This window comes from Bactrocera oleae, chromosome 3 (assembly GCF_042242935.1).
Source record: "Bactrocera oleae isolate idBacOlea1 chromosome 3, idBacOlea1, whole genome shotgun sequence".
NCBI classification, from domain to species: Eukaryota; Metazoa; Arthropoda; class Insecta; order Diptera; family Tephritidae; genus Bactrocera; species Bactrocera oleae.
Window position 1 is genome coordinate 15,244,957 of NC_091537.1, and position 21,320 is coordinate 15,266,276.

Consider the following 21,320-nt stretch of genomic DNA (forward strand, 5'->3'; position numbering starts at 1 on the left):
AATATGGTATTTCTGACACGTTATCCAAAAGCTCTAACTGCCCACGATGTCATATTAGCTAACTATATGTTTTCTGAAATTATATTTGTCTTGAAATCGACAAAAAAAAAAAATAAAACAATAAAACTTATATCGTGTATTCAAGCAGCGCCAGTTAGGAAAAGTCCAGTTTGGGATCTGCAATTTGTGGTATAATAAATTTTTTGGCAATACGGAAATGATTGCCGAAATTTCTGGTATTGTGTTATGAAAGCTGATCGCACAACCGAATAATAAATGTGGGGAAAAGCTTAATATTGTTGTTAAGTTGTTTAAATAAAGGATAATAATATTCATAAAATAAAATACGAGAAAATATTTTTAATACTTCTTTTTAAAAGTTATGTATGTGATTTCACTAATTAACATTTTTTCAGATTTTTAAAAAATTTAAAAATTAATATTAAAAAGCAAGATATTGGCAATCTTATAAATAAGCCAGTAAATAATAATAATATTATGGGGATTATTTTTCTTGTCTGAGAATATTTTGCTACAGACATAATTTCGGTAGAGATATTTTTTTATTATATAAGATATTTTTACTATTCTTAGTATATTTTTTTTGCCGTATACTGCTTCTTTAACAAGTTCTCTGCATAAGTCACTTTTAATTTTATATTTATGTACATATAAACATATATTTTTTGTATTTATAATTATAAAATGTTTCTGCGATTTCCATAATTAATTTTTGAAATAAATTATTTTCTAGAATGCAGATTCGGGCAGAATAAAATAAAACAAAATCTAATAACATACGTACATTCATACATAGGTACATATATAAGATATTAAAAATTTAGTTAAACAGAAAAAATTAAAAAAAATTGAAGTAAAAACAAGTAAGGAAGCGCTAAGTTTGGGTGTAATCGAACATTTTATACTCTTGCAAAATTCTCGCGGAAAATTCCTTCAGGTGTAATAATAATGGGGGTAGTATTGATCCGATTTTTATCAATATATGCGGTATAAAGTCACACGGAAATTCAAAAATCTTTATATTAGGTATATGAGGGCTAAGTATTGACCCGATTCAACCGATTTTATACATACAGACATACTATTTTCAAGAAAGGATCTTCTATGAATTTCAATCAATAGAAAGAATGAGATGGAATTTAAAATTGTATTATATGGGAAGTAGGCGTGATTGTAGTCCGAAACACCCCCGAATGAAAATGGGGAAATATCACATTGTAACATATCAAAAGAATGTTATATACCAAATTTGCTCTAAATCGGTTAAGCAGGTCCCGAGATATGTGATTTCACTAAAAAATACCCGGCACCACGCTCATCGTCCAATTTTGACCGCAAAATCTCTCATACCAGGGTATCGAGGGTATTTAGTCATTGATTTATCACGCTTTAAGTAGTTTTTAACAGTACCGATATATGGGGAGTGGGCTATCTTCAGATTTTATTAATTTTTACAGTGTCGGTAGAAATCCCATTTTTTCAAAATTTTTATCCCTAACTTACTGCTGCGATTACCTGTGCCAAATTACACTTCTATATCTTAATTTAGTGCTTACAAGTAATTATGGCACTTTATAGGTTTTTGTTTAATGAGGTTTTGTGGATGTGGCAGTAGTCCGATTACGCCTATCTACAAACTCGTTCTTAGGTGGATCAAGGAACAGGTGGACCAAGTTTAATTACGATATCTTAACTTTTACTCAAGTTACAAGTTGCACAGACAGACGGACGGACAGGCAGATTTTCGGATTTCAACTCGTCATCCTGATTATTTGTATATATTGTACATAACCCTACATCTATCTCGATAAGTTTTAGGTGATACAAACAACCGTTAGGTGAACAAAACAATTATACTCTGTAGCAACATGTTGCAAGAGTATAAACACATTAAAAAGAAAACAAGAAAAAACTTTAATTTCGGCTGCATTGGAGCTATAATACATTTCACACTTAATCTGAAAACGTCACGGATTGTTCGGTTGTTAGTTTTTTCTAGCCAAGTTGTTTGATGAAACAACCTTCAAGTCGAATTATAATTACTTAATAAGGAAAAAGATATTTTATGAAGATTTCTACATTGATTTTGATCGGTCAGTTTATATGACAGCTTTATGCTATAGTGGTCCACTCTAAACAATATGTTCGGAGATTGTAACATTGCCTGGAACAATAATCTATGCCGAATTTTGTGAAGATAATTTGTCAAATAAAATGGTTTTCTATACAAGGACTTGATTTTGATCGATCGATCCGATATCGGTGGTTCCGACAAATGAGCCGCTTCTTGGGGAGAAAAGGAGGCAAAATTTCAGTTCACTATCTTCAGATCTTGCGTTTAGGTTATAATAATAATGACATCGACCATTTTGAGGATAATATTTTAATAATTTATCAGTTATACTCGTATTATATCAATTAAGGTGATTTCAGCAATTTAGACCCTAATTGGTATTTAATTAATAATAAATGTATGTATGTAAAAGTCGTCACGTAAGCCTGTACAGGGTATGAAACAGAAACAAATTACATTTCCAATTTTCGAATGTTTTAAAAAATCGAAAAATCAACATTTATACGGCATTAATGTCGAAATAGCCTTTTATGGCAATTAAGTGTTTCTTTGAATACCTTCAATTTGTTCCTTATAATTATAGCATTTTATGGCACTGCACAAATGTGTACATATGTACATCGAGTGGGTATACTATTTTTTAAAAGTTTGTTCAATTACATAGATATTTATATGTATATATATATGTATATATACATCGCATACATATATATGGCATATGTATATACGTGCATATGGTAAATCTGTTATTTTCTCATAAAACTGCTGAGTAATTTTCAAAGTAATTATAAATATTATGCCTGTTACTTATTATGGGTTCTTAAAATTAGTGACATGTACTCAACTAAAACAACACATTTAAAAACAAGAATTTACTGTTAATATGTTTTTACATTTACACATATGTACATACGTCAATAAGCTGAAACAAATGCTTTTCGCTACAACAAATATTATCGTATAATATTATATTATATAGTAATTTGCCGGCATCATAAATTTTCCAGTGATGTTCCCTTGGAGAATAAAGAAATGCCACAATTAACACAGCAAATATGGTGGGAATTGATGCTCCTATTACTTTTATATGTTTGTACAAATATACACATGTGTATCATTAAAAAAAAAAAAAACAACAACAACATTATAACTCAATATTTATAAAGACTTTCGTGCAAATACTGCACGCCTGTGAACTCGAACACTTGTTGCAACAAATAAAATGTTTTGTACTCGCATGTAAGTATAAATAAGTAACAAGTATATCGTCACGCATGATTAGAAAATTCGAAATTTTTTCTATTGATTACGATTTAATACATCATATTTACAAAACTTTTAGCTTCTATCAAATATCAACAATTTTTAATTAAATTTGAAATTTTGTTTCATACCCATATAAGGAGTTTCTATTTCATACCGTTTTTTCCTTCACATGTAAACTTATTAAAAGTGCTGTTACGTTATTTTGTATTTTAAGTGGCGATATATAGGTATGTATATGTGTATGTGTATATTAGGTAAATTAGGTTGATCGCCCATAATTCTAGTAATTAAATATATTTGTACTAGTAAACGATTTTATAAAATTTCCTTTCGTGTTACTGAAATTTTATTATATAATTTAAACATGTTAGAAAATTAAAACATTAAGTGTCAGAGCTGTGGACTTCTTTTTGAGTTGAGTTTAAAAACTTAAATGTAATGAAATCTCCATAATTAGTATGCTACGATGAGTTAATCACCATTAGTAGTATCATGTATAGTTGTTTTTGTTTCTACTGAAGAGGTGATAATCTTAAAATAGTTGTATATGGCAGAAACGAGCTTACGAGCAAATATATGTAAGTTTTGAAGTTTTAAGCAGAGAAATAAACGCTCGTTAATATGTGCGTTCTCCAGGTCTGGTTTTGTGTTTGATTCTCAGTTAATACTTAGTTTAATACTTTCAAATCTGTGTATATAAAAGGACCCATCTTAGTCTTATAGCTAGGTCACATAGGGAAATAAAATAAAATATAACGTTAACTTCCGCCGCACCGAAGGTATCACACCCTTCACAGGTTCATTTCTTATAGCATTAAAGAGTATAAAAATATGTTTATTTCGTTTCAATTTCCTACACAATTCGCAAAACGAAATATGTTTTCAAGTAGTTGGAAGCGAGATATGAATTTTTGTATTTGATAATAAGCAAAAAATAGAAAACCGTTAGGTGGAGTACCTTCCCGTTACAATTAAGAGCTCATACTTGGCGAGCCTTTCTTAGATATGTCCTTTTCAGAGTATAAAGTGAAAAAAAACATTTGTTTTTTTGACCCACCTTAATATAAGTATGTACATATATGCTTTATAGAGCCTCCGACGTTTCCTTCTGGCTGTTATGAACTTCGTGGTAAACTGAATGTACCCCGCTTCAGGGTACAAAAATAGGTCAATATGATTAGAAAAACGCGATCTTAAACTGTTTTAAGTAATATAAGAAATTTTGAATTTTAAACCGATTTCTCAGATTCGGTTGCGGATATAGGAATAACTGCGCATACACATGCCTATAGTCTTAGCTCCCATTAGAGATAATGTTACTAAAAGAGATTTCGTTTCTTAGAATTTGTCATTTTCTTAGCCGGTAGCTGATTTTCTAGGCATTTTGGATTTATATCAAAGCACTTACACATATTTAGTCTCAACTGGAGATAATGGAATAGAATATGGCAAACAACCCTTAAATAAAAATCTGAGTGCTCCTTGCCATGTTTGACAAAAATTTTTCAAGAATTTGAAGGTAGTTTATTTTTATTTATTATCAACAGACAATAGGTAAGATTGATTCCTGCCCAGTACTTTTAAGCATTGTATAAAGCTAAGTTTTTATTGTCTTGTTTAATTTTTATATTCAGTAATGTTTTATTACATTTTTTTTGTACAAAATCAATCGTTCACCCTAGCATTCATATGCATATCGTAGTTAATACAAACAAAAATTATTGTAGAGACTGTCATGGTGAACAATGTGTACTACTGCTAATATTATGTCATTCCTTTGATACGCATTTATGTGTCTGTTGCCAATTATGGTAAATTGCTGCGTCATATAGAATGCACATTTAACCCTTAGAACTAAGTATCAATGATATGAGGTCAATAATTCAGAATTTTGTAAAACAGCAAAACCAAGTTTTGTCCAATGTTTTTGATACAAATGAGATGATAAAACTCTTGTGAAGCAGTATAAATGACAAAATATATTACAAATAATCTGTTAAAGGAGATGTTAGTCACTCACTGATTTATATTTATTTCGTTGTACTAAGGGTTAAAGTGAATGTACTAGTATTATGTATATATGTATATATTGTACATACCTAAAAGCGTGATGTATTACAATAACCTTAACCTGTTATCAAATTTATAGGCAAGAGAAATTGTACTAAGGAGACTGACGAGGGTAGAGAAAATGATATAAGAAAGAGGTGTATATGTATGTGAAAAAATGTTATATGTACAGTAATCATAAATATATTCATCATATATGATGTCATCAATTGACGCATAGTCGTTGCGTCAATTTACGCGATAAATATTTTTATACATAAGTACATGTATGTAGGTTCATATATTTGTATTTTTAACCCCAATATACATATGTATGTACATATCTTTGCCGTTTCAAAACTGGAATTGTTAGTAAATATACGTAGGAATAATCTCAGAAAGTTTGAATTGAGATAGATAGACATTGCGCTCAGTTCCTAACTTTATCTAATTCTTTCTAACCAAAACAGAAATTCCAATAAACTTTTGTCCGATGTGATATTTATTCGAACTTGATTTGATCCTTTATTCTTGTGCTTTTCTTCGCTCTTATCAAGTTGATTATGTTTGTTTTACAGCCTCTAAATATACACCTGTACTTTGTTATCACTTCTGACCCTAGCTTGTAGTTAAAATATATATTCATTACTTTTCGTTCGACATATTATAGTTTTCTTTATTTAATCCGTTAGGTTAGAAAGTCGGCATATAAGTATATTTATATTATCTTGAATTTCTATAAATGCTGTATTTAGATTTGTTGATCTTTATAAAGACAAAGGGAGTTCACTTCAGCAAATTGTTTTCTCTTATCTATGTACAAGTATATAATCTACAGCTATAACTTTAGCGACTGGTGCATTGTGATTCAGCACTAGAAGAAAACGTCGGAGACTTTATAAAATATAGAGATAAGCGTAGCTTAGTCGATTTAGCCGTGTCCGTCTGTCTGTATATACGCGAACTACTCCCACAGTTTTTGGGATTTCGATCTGAAATTTTGCACAGTCCGTTTCCCCTCGCGAAACCGCCCATTTTTTGTAACAGTCGATATCGGACAACTTTAGAGTATAGCTGTCATACAAACGGATCGATCAAAATCATGTTAAAGATCTTTTTATACCCTTTTATGCTATAAGAAATGTACCTGTGAAGGATATTATAGCTTCAGTGAAACCGAAGTTAAAGTTTTTTCTTGTTTTTATTCATTTCCATTTTTTTACCGTTATGGGAGAAATATTAGCTTCCAGGTGCAACAAATTGCGTTATGCAAGTTACAAATGAAAAGCAAAATTGAATTAAGCTCATGAATATTTTATACCTCTGCACGTACTACTCAGTTCAACCGCTACTCGTCGACGTTTTTTTCAGTTTCATTGAAGCAACTGGTGTGTTTCACATGACGATGTCCTTTGACATGAAATGATGAGAGCTTTTCACTGCGATAATTGGCCCCAACCACATTCTAACTCCCAATTTCATTATTGAAATTCTTTACTCTGCACTGTAAATAAAGAACTGTTGCTGTTGTTTGTTTGTAGCTAATAATTGTATGCTCACTTTGCTTTCTAATGTAATCATAGTAGACATACGTACATACTTACATACATACAACGAATATTTATACATACTTGCAGTAAAACATACTCCTACATATGGATATGAGTAGATACATATATTTGTGTATAAATATTTGTTTACATCTATGTATGTATATTTATACATACATACATATGTAGAGATGTGTAAGTACGCATGCACAATGAGCATTCTAATTCTTTGATTGTGCCATTTGTATGGTTAGATGAGCGCATTAGAGCGTGGGCCACAGTCAGCAGACGCCATTCAATTGACTTTGTGAGTATAATAAGCAACAACAAAAATTGCAAGAGACCACACCAAGAAATTGCTATAGAAAATGCACAAAAACAAAAACTAAAGGCAGAAAAAAAAAACGTATTACACCTACAACAAAAATCGCCAAATGCACACATAGATAGCGTAAAATAGAAACAACAACAACTTTATTCGCATTCATCGTAAAAATGATATCATTGGAAAAGGCAGCGGTCTCAATGCTCTCTGCGCGTTTGTCGCCAAATAAAAACGCCACTAGCCGTGGCCTGTGAGTTCTTGTTTGATGTAAGGCGGCTGTTAGTATGTAGGTTGTGGGTTCGATTTAAAACTGATGATTTTCATCAAAGATAAACTAGTATAAACTTGTTCTCCTGATTTAAAAAAATCGAAGTAAAAAATGGACAGATGACAATAATCACGCGTTCCGTTATTAAACCTTAATTAAATTATGATAAAATATAAACAATAAAAAAATATAACTTATATATATAAATATATAGCTATAATAGCCTTTACAGGCACATTTATGGTAGCATAAAAGGGTATAAAAAGATCTATATCTTAATTTTGATTGGTCAGTTTATATAATAGCTAAATGGTATATAGGTCCGATCTAAGCCAGTAATCCATGCCAAATTAGGTGAAGACATCTTGTCAAATAAAAAAAATTTTCCATACAAGGACTTACTTTTGATCGATCAGTTTGTATGGCAGCTATATAGTATAGTTATATAGTCCGACAAATAAGCTTTTTGGAGAGAAAAGAACTGGTTCAAATTTTCAGATGGATACCTCAAAAACTGAAGAACTAGTTCGTGTATGTACAGACGGACAAATAAACGGACATGGCTAAATTGACTGAGCTCATCATGCTGATCATTCGTATATATATTTTATATGGTCTCGACGCTTCCTTCTGGATGTTACAAACTTCGTGACCGACTTAATAGACCCTGCTTATGAAGGTATAAAAAATATAACAAAAAGTGTGATCAAAATTTTATTTTTTTTCCGCCATTTTTCGTTTTAAACTATGTTAATGTGGGTGCTAAAGAAAGTGAAGACATATCTCTAGCTCAGACGCAAATCACATGTTGCACATGTAACACGGGCCCGAAACCGTCCTTATTTCAAATATCACAAAATTATTATGTGCATATGTATGACCATGACGCACATACATACAAATTCATTTATGTGCATCAGTGCTAGCAAAATTTTAGTATTTCAGTAGTTTAGTAGTTTCCTTAGCCGACTCGATGTGGCAGCAACAATCGATTGCTACGCGCGTGTCGTATAATGTTTTTATTTTGCAACAAAAGATAACTGTTTTATAGTGTTTTTGAAGCGTGACATTTTAATTGCATTGAATTGTCGGAAATAATGTTAAGTGAAAATAAAGTTTTCAAAGATTCCATAAAAATGTGTGATCATGGCGATATAACAACATGGGTCAGTTACATATGTCCTTATTATAACTTTTGAAAGTTATTAAATAAGTAAAGGTCAATAAAAATTAATAATGAATAAACAAAGAATTGAAAGTGAATTTTTAATTTTGAAGGTAAACATTTCTTCATATTTTTTGCATAACAAAAGAACTGAAATGTGCATTATTTATTAATAATAAACGTAAAAAATGGAATAAAATAAAAAACATCAGTTTTTTGCGGGGCATCCGTCAAAGAGGTTAGTTTCACAAAATTGGGATTCAATGTAATCTTATGAACTGCAAAGTGACGATTTCTCAGCACAGTAGCAATTTTCGCCATCTCCTCTTATAACATCTCATGATGCGCTACCGATCTAAATTGATATTTCTTGGTGAAAGAATGGTTTCTGATCGGATGAAATACCAGTTAATTCCGATAAAGAAAAACTGACTGTCTTACCGCTTAAATCACTATATAACTACATTGTGATTGCAAAAAGACGAGGCGGAACATCGATCCGTGCACAATATCAGAATACCAACTCCTAAACAAACTATGTAATAAAAAAATGATGTCATCGTCACAAACACCGCTGCAGACATTTGAAACATTTCCTCCTTTTAGGAACAAAAGAATATTGCTAAAACATGTTGCGGATGGATGGACGAACAGTGACCCGGCATTTAAATCATCTAGTCATATATATATTGTATATATATATATATATATATATATCTAAATAATAAGCGTATATATATATATATATATATACATATAACTCTATGACTATCTCGATTAGTTCTAAGTGTTACAAATAACCATTAGGCAAGTAAAACTTTCTATTCTGTAGTCGAAGAGAAATTCGTTCGACTTGACAGGGCGTATGAGTAATCTTTAGGAATTTTTTTCGAAAGTTCGATGCTGCTATATGGATCTTATGAGAAGCTTTGTCAGCTTAAATAAAATCGGAGGGTCGCGCTATCGCCTGCCAAGGGCTGCACAGGTAGAAGCTATGGTTGAATCTAGGTAAATAGGCTTACTATGAGCGTCTTAAATATATTTTATATGCATATGAAAAGAACTTGAGACTGCTAAGTTAAAAGTGCCGCATATCTTAAATAATACCAACAGCGGGTAAGCTACAAAAGTGCTTGGACTTCCTCAGTATTTTATGAATTATGGTTAAGTTTCTGGCGAATACTGCGACCGATGAATAATAATTAGTTTTTCTGTGACCATTTTTAAAATGCTCTTGTCTATAATCTTTATAAATTCTGCGGCCTTCATTTTGTCCCTTCACAAGAGCTTATATTTTTTTAATGAGAAGAAAACACCTGCATTTATGCACACATACATACATATGTCCTTTAAATTTTGTATACATAACTTTATTAGCGGCGCCATTGAAAAAAAACCCTGAAACTTTCCGCAAATAAAAACTGCTTTGTCACTACTTTTGTAATTGATATTTACGCGCCGGCAAGTGGCGTTTTGGAGCCGTCTTGCCCATAATTAGAAGACAAATCGCCTTGCGTATTCCTCTCACGTCTATCGTCATGCAGCACTTGTACCTTGTTTATACACAAACTCATACTTATATACTAAATATCTGATTTGTGTTTGTTGTGTTTGCGCATTTTCGCGGTCATTCAATTACCGTTACTCGTCGTCTCGCTTGGAACATCAATTTTATACCGTCGCAATTCGCCACGCTTCGGTTCCCCCATTTACCGAGTTCGTGCTCATTTCTGGCTGCCGGCTTTTGTTTACATTCGCTATTTGGCTTTCGTTGAGCGTCTACCGAAATTTAGTGTACATACATCGTTGTTTTTATTTCAAACTTTTTTATTTGTAAATTATTTGTACAATAATGTGTGTAGTAGTTGAGCAACAAGTTCAAGGAAATTACAACATTCGACTAGTAGAAACCAAACGAACTGCACCTTCAATTTATGTATGCAAAATATCGCGCTACACATGCTTTGGTTGGTCTTATCGACATTAGAGACTGTTTTTGGGTACTTGATATCATTAGATATCTAAGTAACAAAATACTACCGGCATCGAGTGCATACTCATATACTAGAACCGTTACTCGTCGGCTTTCTTCAACGGAGACTTATAATTTCGAAAATGTCGGTTTTAATATAAAGTATAAATAAAAATATTAAGATCAACTAAGTTATTTTTTTTTGATGAACGTGTTATTGTAAAGTAAGCGGTTAATTGACTCAGATTATATAATTTATAAGGCACAGATATCACTAAAACACAACTTTATACCTTAATTAACAATGTTGCCTTGGTTTAAAAAAAAATGTTGCATTTTCAACTACCCTCCGTGTGGGCTGTGACTCTTCTGTTTATCTTTCCTGATCCCTTTGTTTATCTTTAGCGAACTTAACAATCTTTTCTAAGGCCACTGAACAATAGTGCGGCCTAGACCCTTTTGTTTACCTTTAACAAGATTCACAACCTTTTTTTGATTTCATTGACCTATATTGAGGTTATTGACCTATTTGTTTACTTTTAGCGAAGCTCATAACCTTTTTTGAGGCCTTTGTCGTATGGTGAGGTCATTAATCCCTTTGTTTAATTTTAAAAATAATGAAGGTATTTGTAAAAATAGTGGTATTTTTCAGTTTCCACCATACCCGCAATACCATAAAAATTTCAGGACTTATTTTTCCCATAGATGCATTACTGTCAAATGTTGTAAAAAAAGAACTGCCTTATCGACGTAAAATACTGATCACATAAAACCTGATTGAAGTGTTTTCACATAGTTAAAGATCAGAATTCCGAGTCACAAGTGGAGTTGGAGCCAATACCGAGCCTTAAAATTTATTTTGCTATGGTGACACGCTGAACCTTTTTAATTTGTTTGTTCCTCCGTACTCATCCATTTATAAATTTTTGGCCTACGTTTGTCTAGACAGAATGTCATGACGTCATCTCCTTCGGACTCCAACTCCGCCTGTTTAGCAAATGTAATTATTTTTCTATAATAGCGCGTGTCGTTTTTGTAGTTCGCGAAGCCAAAACCGCATTATATAAATGTATACCGTAGCACTGCAATTTAATTACTACTTAATATGATTTTGACGTATCAAAAGTCAAGCTCGTGTCACTAAATATGACAAACGTGATTAAGAAAAGTAAAATAATTACAGATGCGAGTGCGATACCAAGACATTGATTCATTGATAAGTAAGCGGTTTTCAACGTTTCTTGAAAGACACGTGTAGGGGGTTTTAGAACATATGTACATTAAATAAACCTACATAAACTTTGAATGATTATTAATTACACAATGCGTACTTATGTATTAAAATTAATTTCATATTTTTACAAACCGCGCTTTAATGTTTATTTATAAGCGGAGTATTATACCAATTATTTAAACAATTATTAAAGTTTTTACCCACTTAGTAAACAAAAATTCATAGAAACACTTATGAAAGTTCAACACAGGTCATATATGGTGTATAATAAGTATAGGAACTAATTGATATTACCCACAAGCATATAGATATTATGAAATACCTCTAGACGGCATGCACTAACCGGTTTCATAACAAATTTCCTGTTATATTCACGTGTAATCTCCAGTACTTAAAAGTATGTAATTTTTTCCGAGATCACTGATATAATCTTTTTAACAATATGTTTGCTTTATCTTCGACTAAGCGTTAAGAGTATCTGAGAACGAAAAATAATAATATATGGAATATAGAAAAAGTGCAAAGTCTCCAATAAGTTTTAGACTATATTAGAAAATGTTGACTTGTAAAAAGTAGAGTACAAAAGTTGTAAACACGACTATCATCTTGATAAGCGATAGCTTGTAATTTTTCGGTTTATTTCGGATGTGTCTTATTATAGGTGTATAATTATGTAAGTATATTCATGCGGTGTTTTCTTCAAAATTTAAACGTTTATTTGAGAAAATCATGTATTATAGTAGGAGTATTTTTCAAAGTATTGCCCATCTAAAGCTTTAACATTTTCTCATCTTTGTGGTAATTTGTGTATTCCACCGCAAGAGAACTGCAGAGAATTGATGGCCAAGCCAATTTTTGATACCCTGTTTTGATGTGAACCGTATTTCAGTGAAGGCGTTCTGCATCGACTGGAACAAATGATATTCATAAGTGCGATGGTCTGGGCTATAAGGCGGGTGAGACAAAACCTCCTAGTCGCTAGCCAAATAGTTTTTAACCGGTCCTACAACATAGGCCCGAGCGTTGTCATGATCGAAAATGATTGTCTCATGTCTAGTCGCAAATTCCGGCCGTTTTTCGGTAATCGCTCACTTCAATTTGATGAGTTGTTGTCGGAGCGGTGTCCATTAATGATTTCACCCGGTTTTAGAAACTCTAAATTCAGCACGTTCTTCTCAACTCACCAAATGCAAAGCATTACCGTTGATGTGGCTGATTGGCTATCTTTCACATATAATTTTTTGCGTTTAGAATTGTCATAATGGATCTATTTTTCAGTCACAATTCGATGATAAAAACACTTATTTTTTGTAATGATAATTGTATTATTCAAGCAGCATTTTTGACATACAAAATCGTCTTTCAACGCATGCAGCATTTTCGGAACATTGGAACAATGGCAAAATAATCAACTTCTAAAGTTATATACCCAATAGAATTCATTGCATCTACTTTAATTTAGAATTGTTTAGTAACGTATATCGAGATATTGAGGGCTAATCAGAGCAGGTTTTGACTGAGAAATCGTTGAATTTCTTTAAGAAGCTAACACGAAGTTCAACGACGTGTATTCGGAAACGTTTACAAGCCTTATTTAGAAACTATGTTCGAATACAAATTCTAACTTATGAGGAAGGAGAGCGTTCTTAACTTCCCGGAAATATTTTGGTAGAGTTCATGACCTGCAAGGACTATAGGATCAGTTTACAATGGCATGACTTGTCGCCAGTGTTACACTTGAGGGAATAATCGTATATTCATAAAAGTGACCTCGTATTTAAGTATCCGTTGAAACTGAAGGTTGGGTGAATAAAAGAGAATTGTAGATAGCTATATACAATTGTGATATTCATACAGACGTACCTACATGTAAAATAATTTGCGTACAACATCGACCCAGTGTATGACACATTAATATTGTATCAACTGCACTCATTATTTAAAAAATAAAAATAAAGCGATATATAAACCTTTGTTATCGTCGTCCTATGACTATAGAACCCAGATACATATATGTAATTATAAAATAATATAAATAATACAATATTAAAATATTATAAATTCAGAAAAAAGCTCAAATACACTTAATAAGTTTTTAATATGTTAGCGGGTTTCCGTGGACCTCGAACAACGATTATAAAGATATCACAATGACCCTTGGACAATTTATACAATTTGATAGCACGCTATAAAAATATGGTTTTCAAACCAGCTGGAATGACATATGTATCTTTATTAGAAATTTTTGCTTATAGCGAAAATATTCTGTTCAAAATGCGAGCTGATAGGTAAGCGATTTTAGGTAATTCGTTACATATCAAAACCATTTAGAATAAAGAAACGTCTCTTTATAAAGACGAAGTACTGTAGACAATGTGCTCGTGATCTTAGTCATCGTCAATCATACTGCTTCAATCATAATTAATATAACTTGAACGCGACGAACCTTCAGTTGAACACACCTTTACAAGTAAAACCCATTAAACCATACTTATGCCTGTCTACATGATTGTAGATAGTAAAATACAAGTATTTAATACAAAAGAATTCATATAGTTATAGATAAAATATAATTATTATTATATGCAGGTTTATTAATTAAGCATATGTATGTATGACATTGAATATAATGAAATATATTGTACTTGTATAAGTCAATAATACAGACGGATACTATATACAGGATGACGAAAGAAGATATATAAAAAATTAAAATAAAATGTCATAAAATAAATTTTTAAAATTAAAAACCAAAAAATCCAAATTGAAAAATTTCGAGCACCGACAAGACCCTGCGAGTGAGCAAACGAGCATATAAAATATTGCAAACCTGAAATTATCATCATAATGAACTCGTAAAAAAAATGTTAAAATTGTAAATTGTAAAGAAAAGTCGAGTCTCCGAAGTTTCCTCGGTTGACAGCAAACCGTTCTTTAGGCCGAAAGATGTAAGACTTTTAAATAAAAAATATCTATCCTTTCTCGCCCTGCATACAATAAAATCAAACATGATGTCGGTATCTATTAAAAGAAAGTCTTCTCCATTTCTCTGCCTTCTCTTTCACATCCGAAGCAAATTTTCGCATAAAGCTCTTGCAAAAGAGACCATGTAGTTAAAAGAATCAAAGCTACGTAAAGAAATTTATGTAATTTATAAAGCAACCCTCGTACAACAATATATGTCACCGCTTAAAAGAAGTGCTGAAAAGTGTAAACTGCTTCAGGGCCTATAACGATCGCTTGTTTATGCACTGAGTAGCTCCAATTAAATGCACGGAGTTGGCATGACAGACGCAACTATAACTTGCTGACATTTAATTTTTCAACGTTTAAACCCCTGAAACTTATTAGCATAGCTGACAACGCACATTTGCGTTGACTCGCCTTGAGGCAGTGGAAAATTTTTTGTGCGTTTGCACCGCAGTGAGCGTTCCGTTTGGAAATAAACGATTCAAGAATATTATCGTATGTTTGTTAATATTATATGTGTCTGCAAACTCTCATTAATATGCATATTTCTTCAAGTTCATATTCCTAATTAATTGCCACATTCCGTCCGCCAGCAGTAGATACCACAGAATACTGATCACCACTGACTGAAACTGAAATTTTCAGTTATTTCTAGAAAGATTTGAGCATTTATTTATATACGGACATTTGCTTTCGAATAAAAGTTATCTGCGAATAATGATAGGATTACTGCGTGTATTTTTAGAGGGTAGTCCGGAGTCTATTGTGCACTCTGGGTACCTATAGCAGCGCTTAGAGTTTAAGGTATAGCAATAAGAGAAGAAATTGCCAAAAACTATTTATTTCGGTAAAAAAAATCAGTCAAACATCGCGAGTGCCCAAAACTCTCAATTATATGCATCTTTGTCATTTGAGCTATTGCGAGATGAATTCGGTCCCTCACTAGTCCAGGATGAACTCTGGGATAGTTTGTGAAAATTAACAAATTCCAGAAGTAGAGCATAAAACAATGTCAACAATAATATTTAAAACAATTTCTTGTTAGATCTGTAACTTGTATTATATGGGCGAAGTTGGTGGAGAGTTGACGGCGTTTAAATTTAATTTTTTCCGGTTTGTCGTGAGAAAAGCTATTTATGTTCACTAAATAATTAAATTGTTTTATTTTGGTCAAGAATTGCACTTCTATGTTCGCATTATTTTGGAATTCTCTATTGAGCGAAAATTCATTTTTTGTACCCTGAACAGGCAATTTTCCCATGAAGTTTCTAACTTCATAGCATGAAACGTCCCTATATAATATATACAAGTACATAAATGATCAGCATGATGAGCTGAGTTGATGTAGCCATGTCCGTATGTCTGTCCGTCTGTCCGTACGTCTGTATATACGCGAACTAGTCCCTCAGCTTTTCAGCTATCGATCTGAATCTTTGCACACGTCCTTTCTCCCAAGAATCTGCTCATTCTTCGGCATCGCTGATATGAAACAACTATAGGATATATGTAGCTGCCTTGCAAACTGGTAGATCAAAATCGAGTTCTTGTATGGAAAACTTTTTTATTTGACAAAATATCTTCACGAAATATGAAATAGATTATTTTTAAAGGCTACGTTACAATCTGCGAATATATTATTCAGATCGGATCAATATAGCTTATAGATGCCATATAAACTGACCGTTCAATATCAAGTTAAAGATCTTTTTATACGCTTTTATAATATAAGAAATGCAACTTTATATACCATAAATAGGATATACTTGTATTAAGTTTGCCAGGAAGTTTGTAACCAAGAAGGAAACGTCGGAGACCCTATAGAATATATACATAAATAATTAGCATGATGAGCTGAGTTGATGTAGCCATGTCCGTATGTCTGTCCGTACATCTGTATATACGTGAAATCTGAAATTTTGCACCTATCCTTATCTCATTAAGAAGCGGCTCATTGATCTTCACAAAACTTGGCATGGATTATTATTTAAGGCAATAATGCAATCTCCGAAGAAATTGTATAGATCGGATGACTATACAACTATCATATAATTGCCATATTAACTGAATTGTCTTCACGAAATTAGACATGAGTTATTGTTTAAGGCAACAATGTATTCTTCGAAGACATTCTTCAGACCAAATCACTTTATCATATAGTGGCCGAAGTTTACGTGTTTTTGGTTTTTTTTTTTTTAAATAATAATTAAATAAATATAATAATTTACGTTCGACGAAACTAAAGAAGCAACCTATGTGTTTTATGTTTAACTATATCATATTCAATATTTAATTATTTAACATTGCTAAATTTTTTTAATTTCTTAACTTTTTTAAATTTAATTAATTAATTTTTAAATATTTTCAAATTCTTTTCATTTATTTATTTTTGAAATTCCATAATTACCTTGCTGCTTGAAGGTTGTTGGCTTATTAATAATTGTGTTTGCTGACATATTAGGTGTTGGTGTTGTTGTTATCGTTGTTGCTGTTATTCTTGAATACTCATCAACCAAAAATGCTAATATGTTGAAATGCGTTTTGTCTTCATAACTTTTGTTTCCCAAATATTTCTTTATATTCTGCCATATATGTACGTATTTACCTATGATTTTTTTTTGCTGCTACTTTGTTTTTGTCTCTGGCACTTTGACTTCGCGACGCTGTTTGCATCAACAAATGCTGAGCGCTGTTGTTGTATTAGGCTTTTGCGTGCGTTACTAGTTTATTTTTTTATTTGTTGTTTTTGTTATTTTTCGGTTACCTGCACGCAGTTTGTAAATTTTTTTTTTTTTCTATTTTATTGAGCGTGTTTGTGTATATTATTTTGTATTTTATTGGGCTGTCGAGCTCATCTGGTTTTAAGTAATTCGTTGTTGGATTCGCTTCCGTAGTTTTTCGCGAAGTGGTTACCGGGCAAGACGGTCCGTTTCCTATAGCACGCGGCAGTCTTATTTTGCATTGCGCGCTTACTAAACGGGTTCGAATATTTCGCGCTTAAGTATAATATATTTTGGTCGCTTCATTTGCTTTTGTCAAGTCAAGTTGTTGTTTGTTATTGTTGTGGTTAGTTAAGTTTGGATAAGCGTTTGTGAGATTGCGAAGCAGTGTGCTGTATTTGTTAGCCTCAAAGGTGATTGAAAATAAAAATATTGATGCATACATATGTTATATACCAGCAAAGATAATAAATTAACAGGAGTGTGTAACATTAGAAAACAAAATAATTATTAATTACCAAGTGTCATAAAAATAAATTATTTAATTAAAGATTCAAAGTACTTTGGTTGTTATAAAGAATCAATACTAGCAAATAATCATTATTCTAAACGTTATACTAAAATATGTGAAAAATTATGTTGTGATACCCAGTATATATATCCTACCCTGCTTCCCGAAATATAGTTATCTAAAGAGTAAATATTTTTATTTAATATCATCTATTACTATACATATTTAAATTAACTCCAAAGTACTTTTTATTAATTTCTGAGACTGAGAAATTTGTGAGATCAATATCCTACGTTTCGCTGTACATATCATGTAATATGTCCTCATAGACCTAAAATTGGTGTTAGGACATTTCTGTGATAATTTCGTACAATCGTTTACGGTACATAATACATGCAGTTTCAAACAAAATTTCCAAACAACGATCGATATTATATTTGCTTATCTAAGTGTCTTCGCCTCAAATTATTTTATAAAACCTGATCAAATTTGACCTGGACTGATAACCGGAAACGTATTTAACATGTAAAACTTTATTATCGCCTTCAAAAATTGCTCCTAAGCCAATATGAGCATGCCGACGCTTAATCCATACATTTTCGATATAGTTGTTAAAAACTTCGGCTGGCATGTCCTTTAGCGAATTTTATTTTTTTTCTGTTTCAACGCATTTTTGGAGCGCCATGCGTTAGATTGCTGAACAGTTTCGGTGTCCTATTAATAAATCCTCGTCTAACTATGTTGTAGGGACCCTCAGCTATGTTGTCAAGCACCTCTTTTTGCGACCCCTACTTCTCACGTTTTTTGAGAAGATTTAGGTCTTTCGGTACTAGTCCAGCATTGACACGTTTCTTACTCAAAACATTAATCAAAATGTGTTGAGTCGCTCCATAAGAAATGTTAAGATCCTCTTTTTTCTTTCTGTTGCCAACACAATGATTTTCAAGCACTGTTTTTTTAACTCTTACGATATTATCGTTATTAACAGATGTGTATGGACGACTTGCATGAGGTATGTTTTCGGTGACTTTACGTCCTTCAATTAGTGCTTTGTGATAAAATAGACACCCCAGAACACTTCTGCAACATATTCAACGATTTCGTAGTCGTGATTCCATTGGAACCACATAATCTCAAGCCAATTCGTTCGCGTCGTAAATAAACAGCTGCCAAACAACACACTAATTGTCATATGGACCTGTTCGGGTCACATGAGTACATTCGATGCAGTGGAGCGAGTTGTACTCGGTTGTAACCGATGATCTGGAATCGTAATTCGATTTTATTGTAAAAACAGATTTAGAAACTATGAGTATTTATTCTTAAATATTCTACAAACTTCTTAATCAAAAACAAACAAACATCTTTTTTTTAAAAAAAAGTTGTCCGATCGTTCGTTTAATGGGAAATTTTTTGAATATCTAATAAATTTGAATATTAACGGTTTTAACCTTACCGAGTAAGCAATTAGTATTATTCGAGGTTCTGAACTAAATGGATTTTACTTTTACAACAAAAATTAAATTTTTATTGAAACAGGACTTGTATAAAGACAGTTACAATAGTCTAGTCTACTTTATATTATATAACCATAATCTCACTTTGTATTTTAGTTAATGCAAACTTCAATTAGTAATTTAACTTAACAATTTTAAAAAGATTTATGATAGCAATGAATAATAGATAAAAATGGAATTGTATTAATTAAATAATTTCTTTAATATTTACGAGGTCTGTACAATGTAAAAGCGGCGCAAATAGTTATGATAAGTTCGCACCTTGAACTTTGGCTTCGCTTGGGCATTATTAAAATTTAATTGATTACAGAGTAGGGTATTTACAATCTAACACTGAATGTTAAATTTATGGCCAATAAAATCTCACTACCATAGATTAAAGGGTTTAAGATAATTGTTATGAACAGATTGCTTATTATTTAATTACCTAATAGATGGAGGTGTAAGGACGTTGGAATGCAGTAAGATAGGGTGCAAATCGGCTGAATTTTACATTTTTTTTTTACAATTTGTAAGAAAACAAAATATTTCGGATTTCCACGAAGAGTTTAAACATAAAATACGGTGTCACGAGTTGAGAGAGTTCATAAGAAAAAGTACTTAGTACTTGTTTCGTTATTTTTCATAACGAGCCCTCCTATTCTTTTATAATACAACGTTGTATCTAATTTTAATTACCCTAAACTTTGATACGAAATACTGCACATGCTAACCAATCTATAGCAAAGTATATCATTAATAAAAGCTCAAGCAATTCTAGGTATAAATAAGTCTATGCTTGACACGACGTTGTCAGTGTTATAAGTGTTGATCATAAATTTTAATTATTGACTTGCATCATTCATAACTACCAGTGTTTAGAAGAGTAACAGTAAATTTTTTTAATAGCGTTTTGTGATTGTTAATGTATGTAATCTGTAAAGCCTTGTTAAAACACGCAGTGCTGAAAAGGCGAGTGACTGTAAGATGTACCCCTGTGCATATGTATGTTACATTGAAACAATATTTTAATGCGCCCAGTAGGAAGAAAATTAAAGTGCCTAATTGACTTCCTATGAATAAAATTTAGATTAGATTACGTAGCATCCATCTGATTACACAATGAATTGTGTGGTTATGCTGTTCTCTGGATATTCAACTATTTATGTTAGACCTGTAATGAACCAAGTTAAATGGTAGATAATGCTAGATAAATTATAATTAGGCTTGAAAGCTGGAAAATGTACTCTTCTTCGTGTATTATCAAACAATGTCTCGTGTATATGAAAGAGTATCGCAATACTCAGCGATAGCCAAGCGGCGCTAAAAGCGATATCGGCCTACGAGACTCGATCGCTATTAGTGGAGGAGTGTATAGGAAGGCTTAACCGCCTATCAGCTTGCAACCGTGTACACCTGATCTGGGTGCCGGGGCATAAAGGGGTAGCCGGTAACGAGCTGGCAGATGAACTCGCCCGCTCTGCGGCTGCTACCAAAATGATGGGGCCAGAACCATGCATTGCAGTGGGGCCTCATACAATAAAGGAGCTGCTCCGTACGGAGGAGAGAGCGAACAGAGACAGTCACTGGCAACAGGCTGCAGGGATGCGCCATGCCAAACTGCTACTGGGAGGGTCCAACCTAGCCAGGTTCAGAATAATGATAAACCTCCCCAGAGACAAACTCCGACTCCTAGTCGCAC

At 32.3% G+C, this 21,320-nt stretch overlaps 1 protein-coding gene across 5 annotated transcripts in view; it reads left to right on the plus strand.

Moving 5' to 3' along the window:
• Positions 1-21,320, plus strand: part of LOC106620269 (ATP-binding cassette sub-family G member 1) — a 38,936-nt gene that overhangs the window by 1,062 nt on the left and 16,554 nt on the right. For 2 of the 5 annotated variants that reach the window (XM_036366992.2, XM_070107549.1), the window contains exon 1: positions 17,797-18,024. The exons of 2 other annotated variants lie outside the window; for them this stretch is intronic. The gene's annotated coding sequence lies outside the window, so the exon portion shown is untranslated. Of the gene's footprint in view, positions 1-8,513; positions 8,720-17,796; positions 18,025-21,320 lie in introns of those variants that run through there. One more of the 5 variants, XM_070107548.1, reaches the window with a different exon arrangement.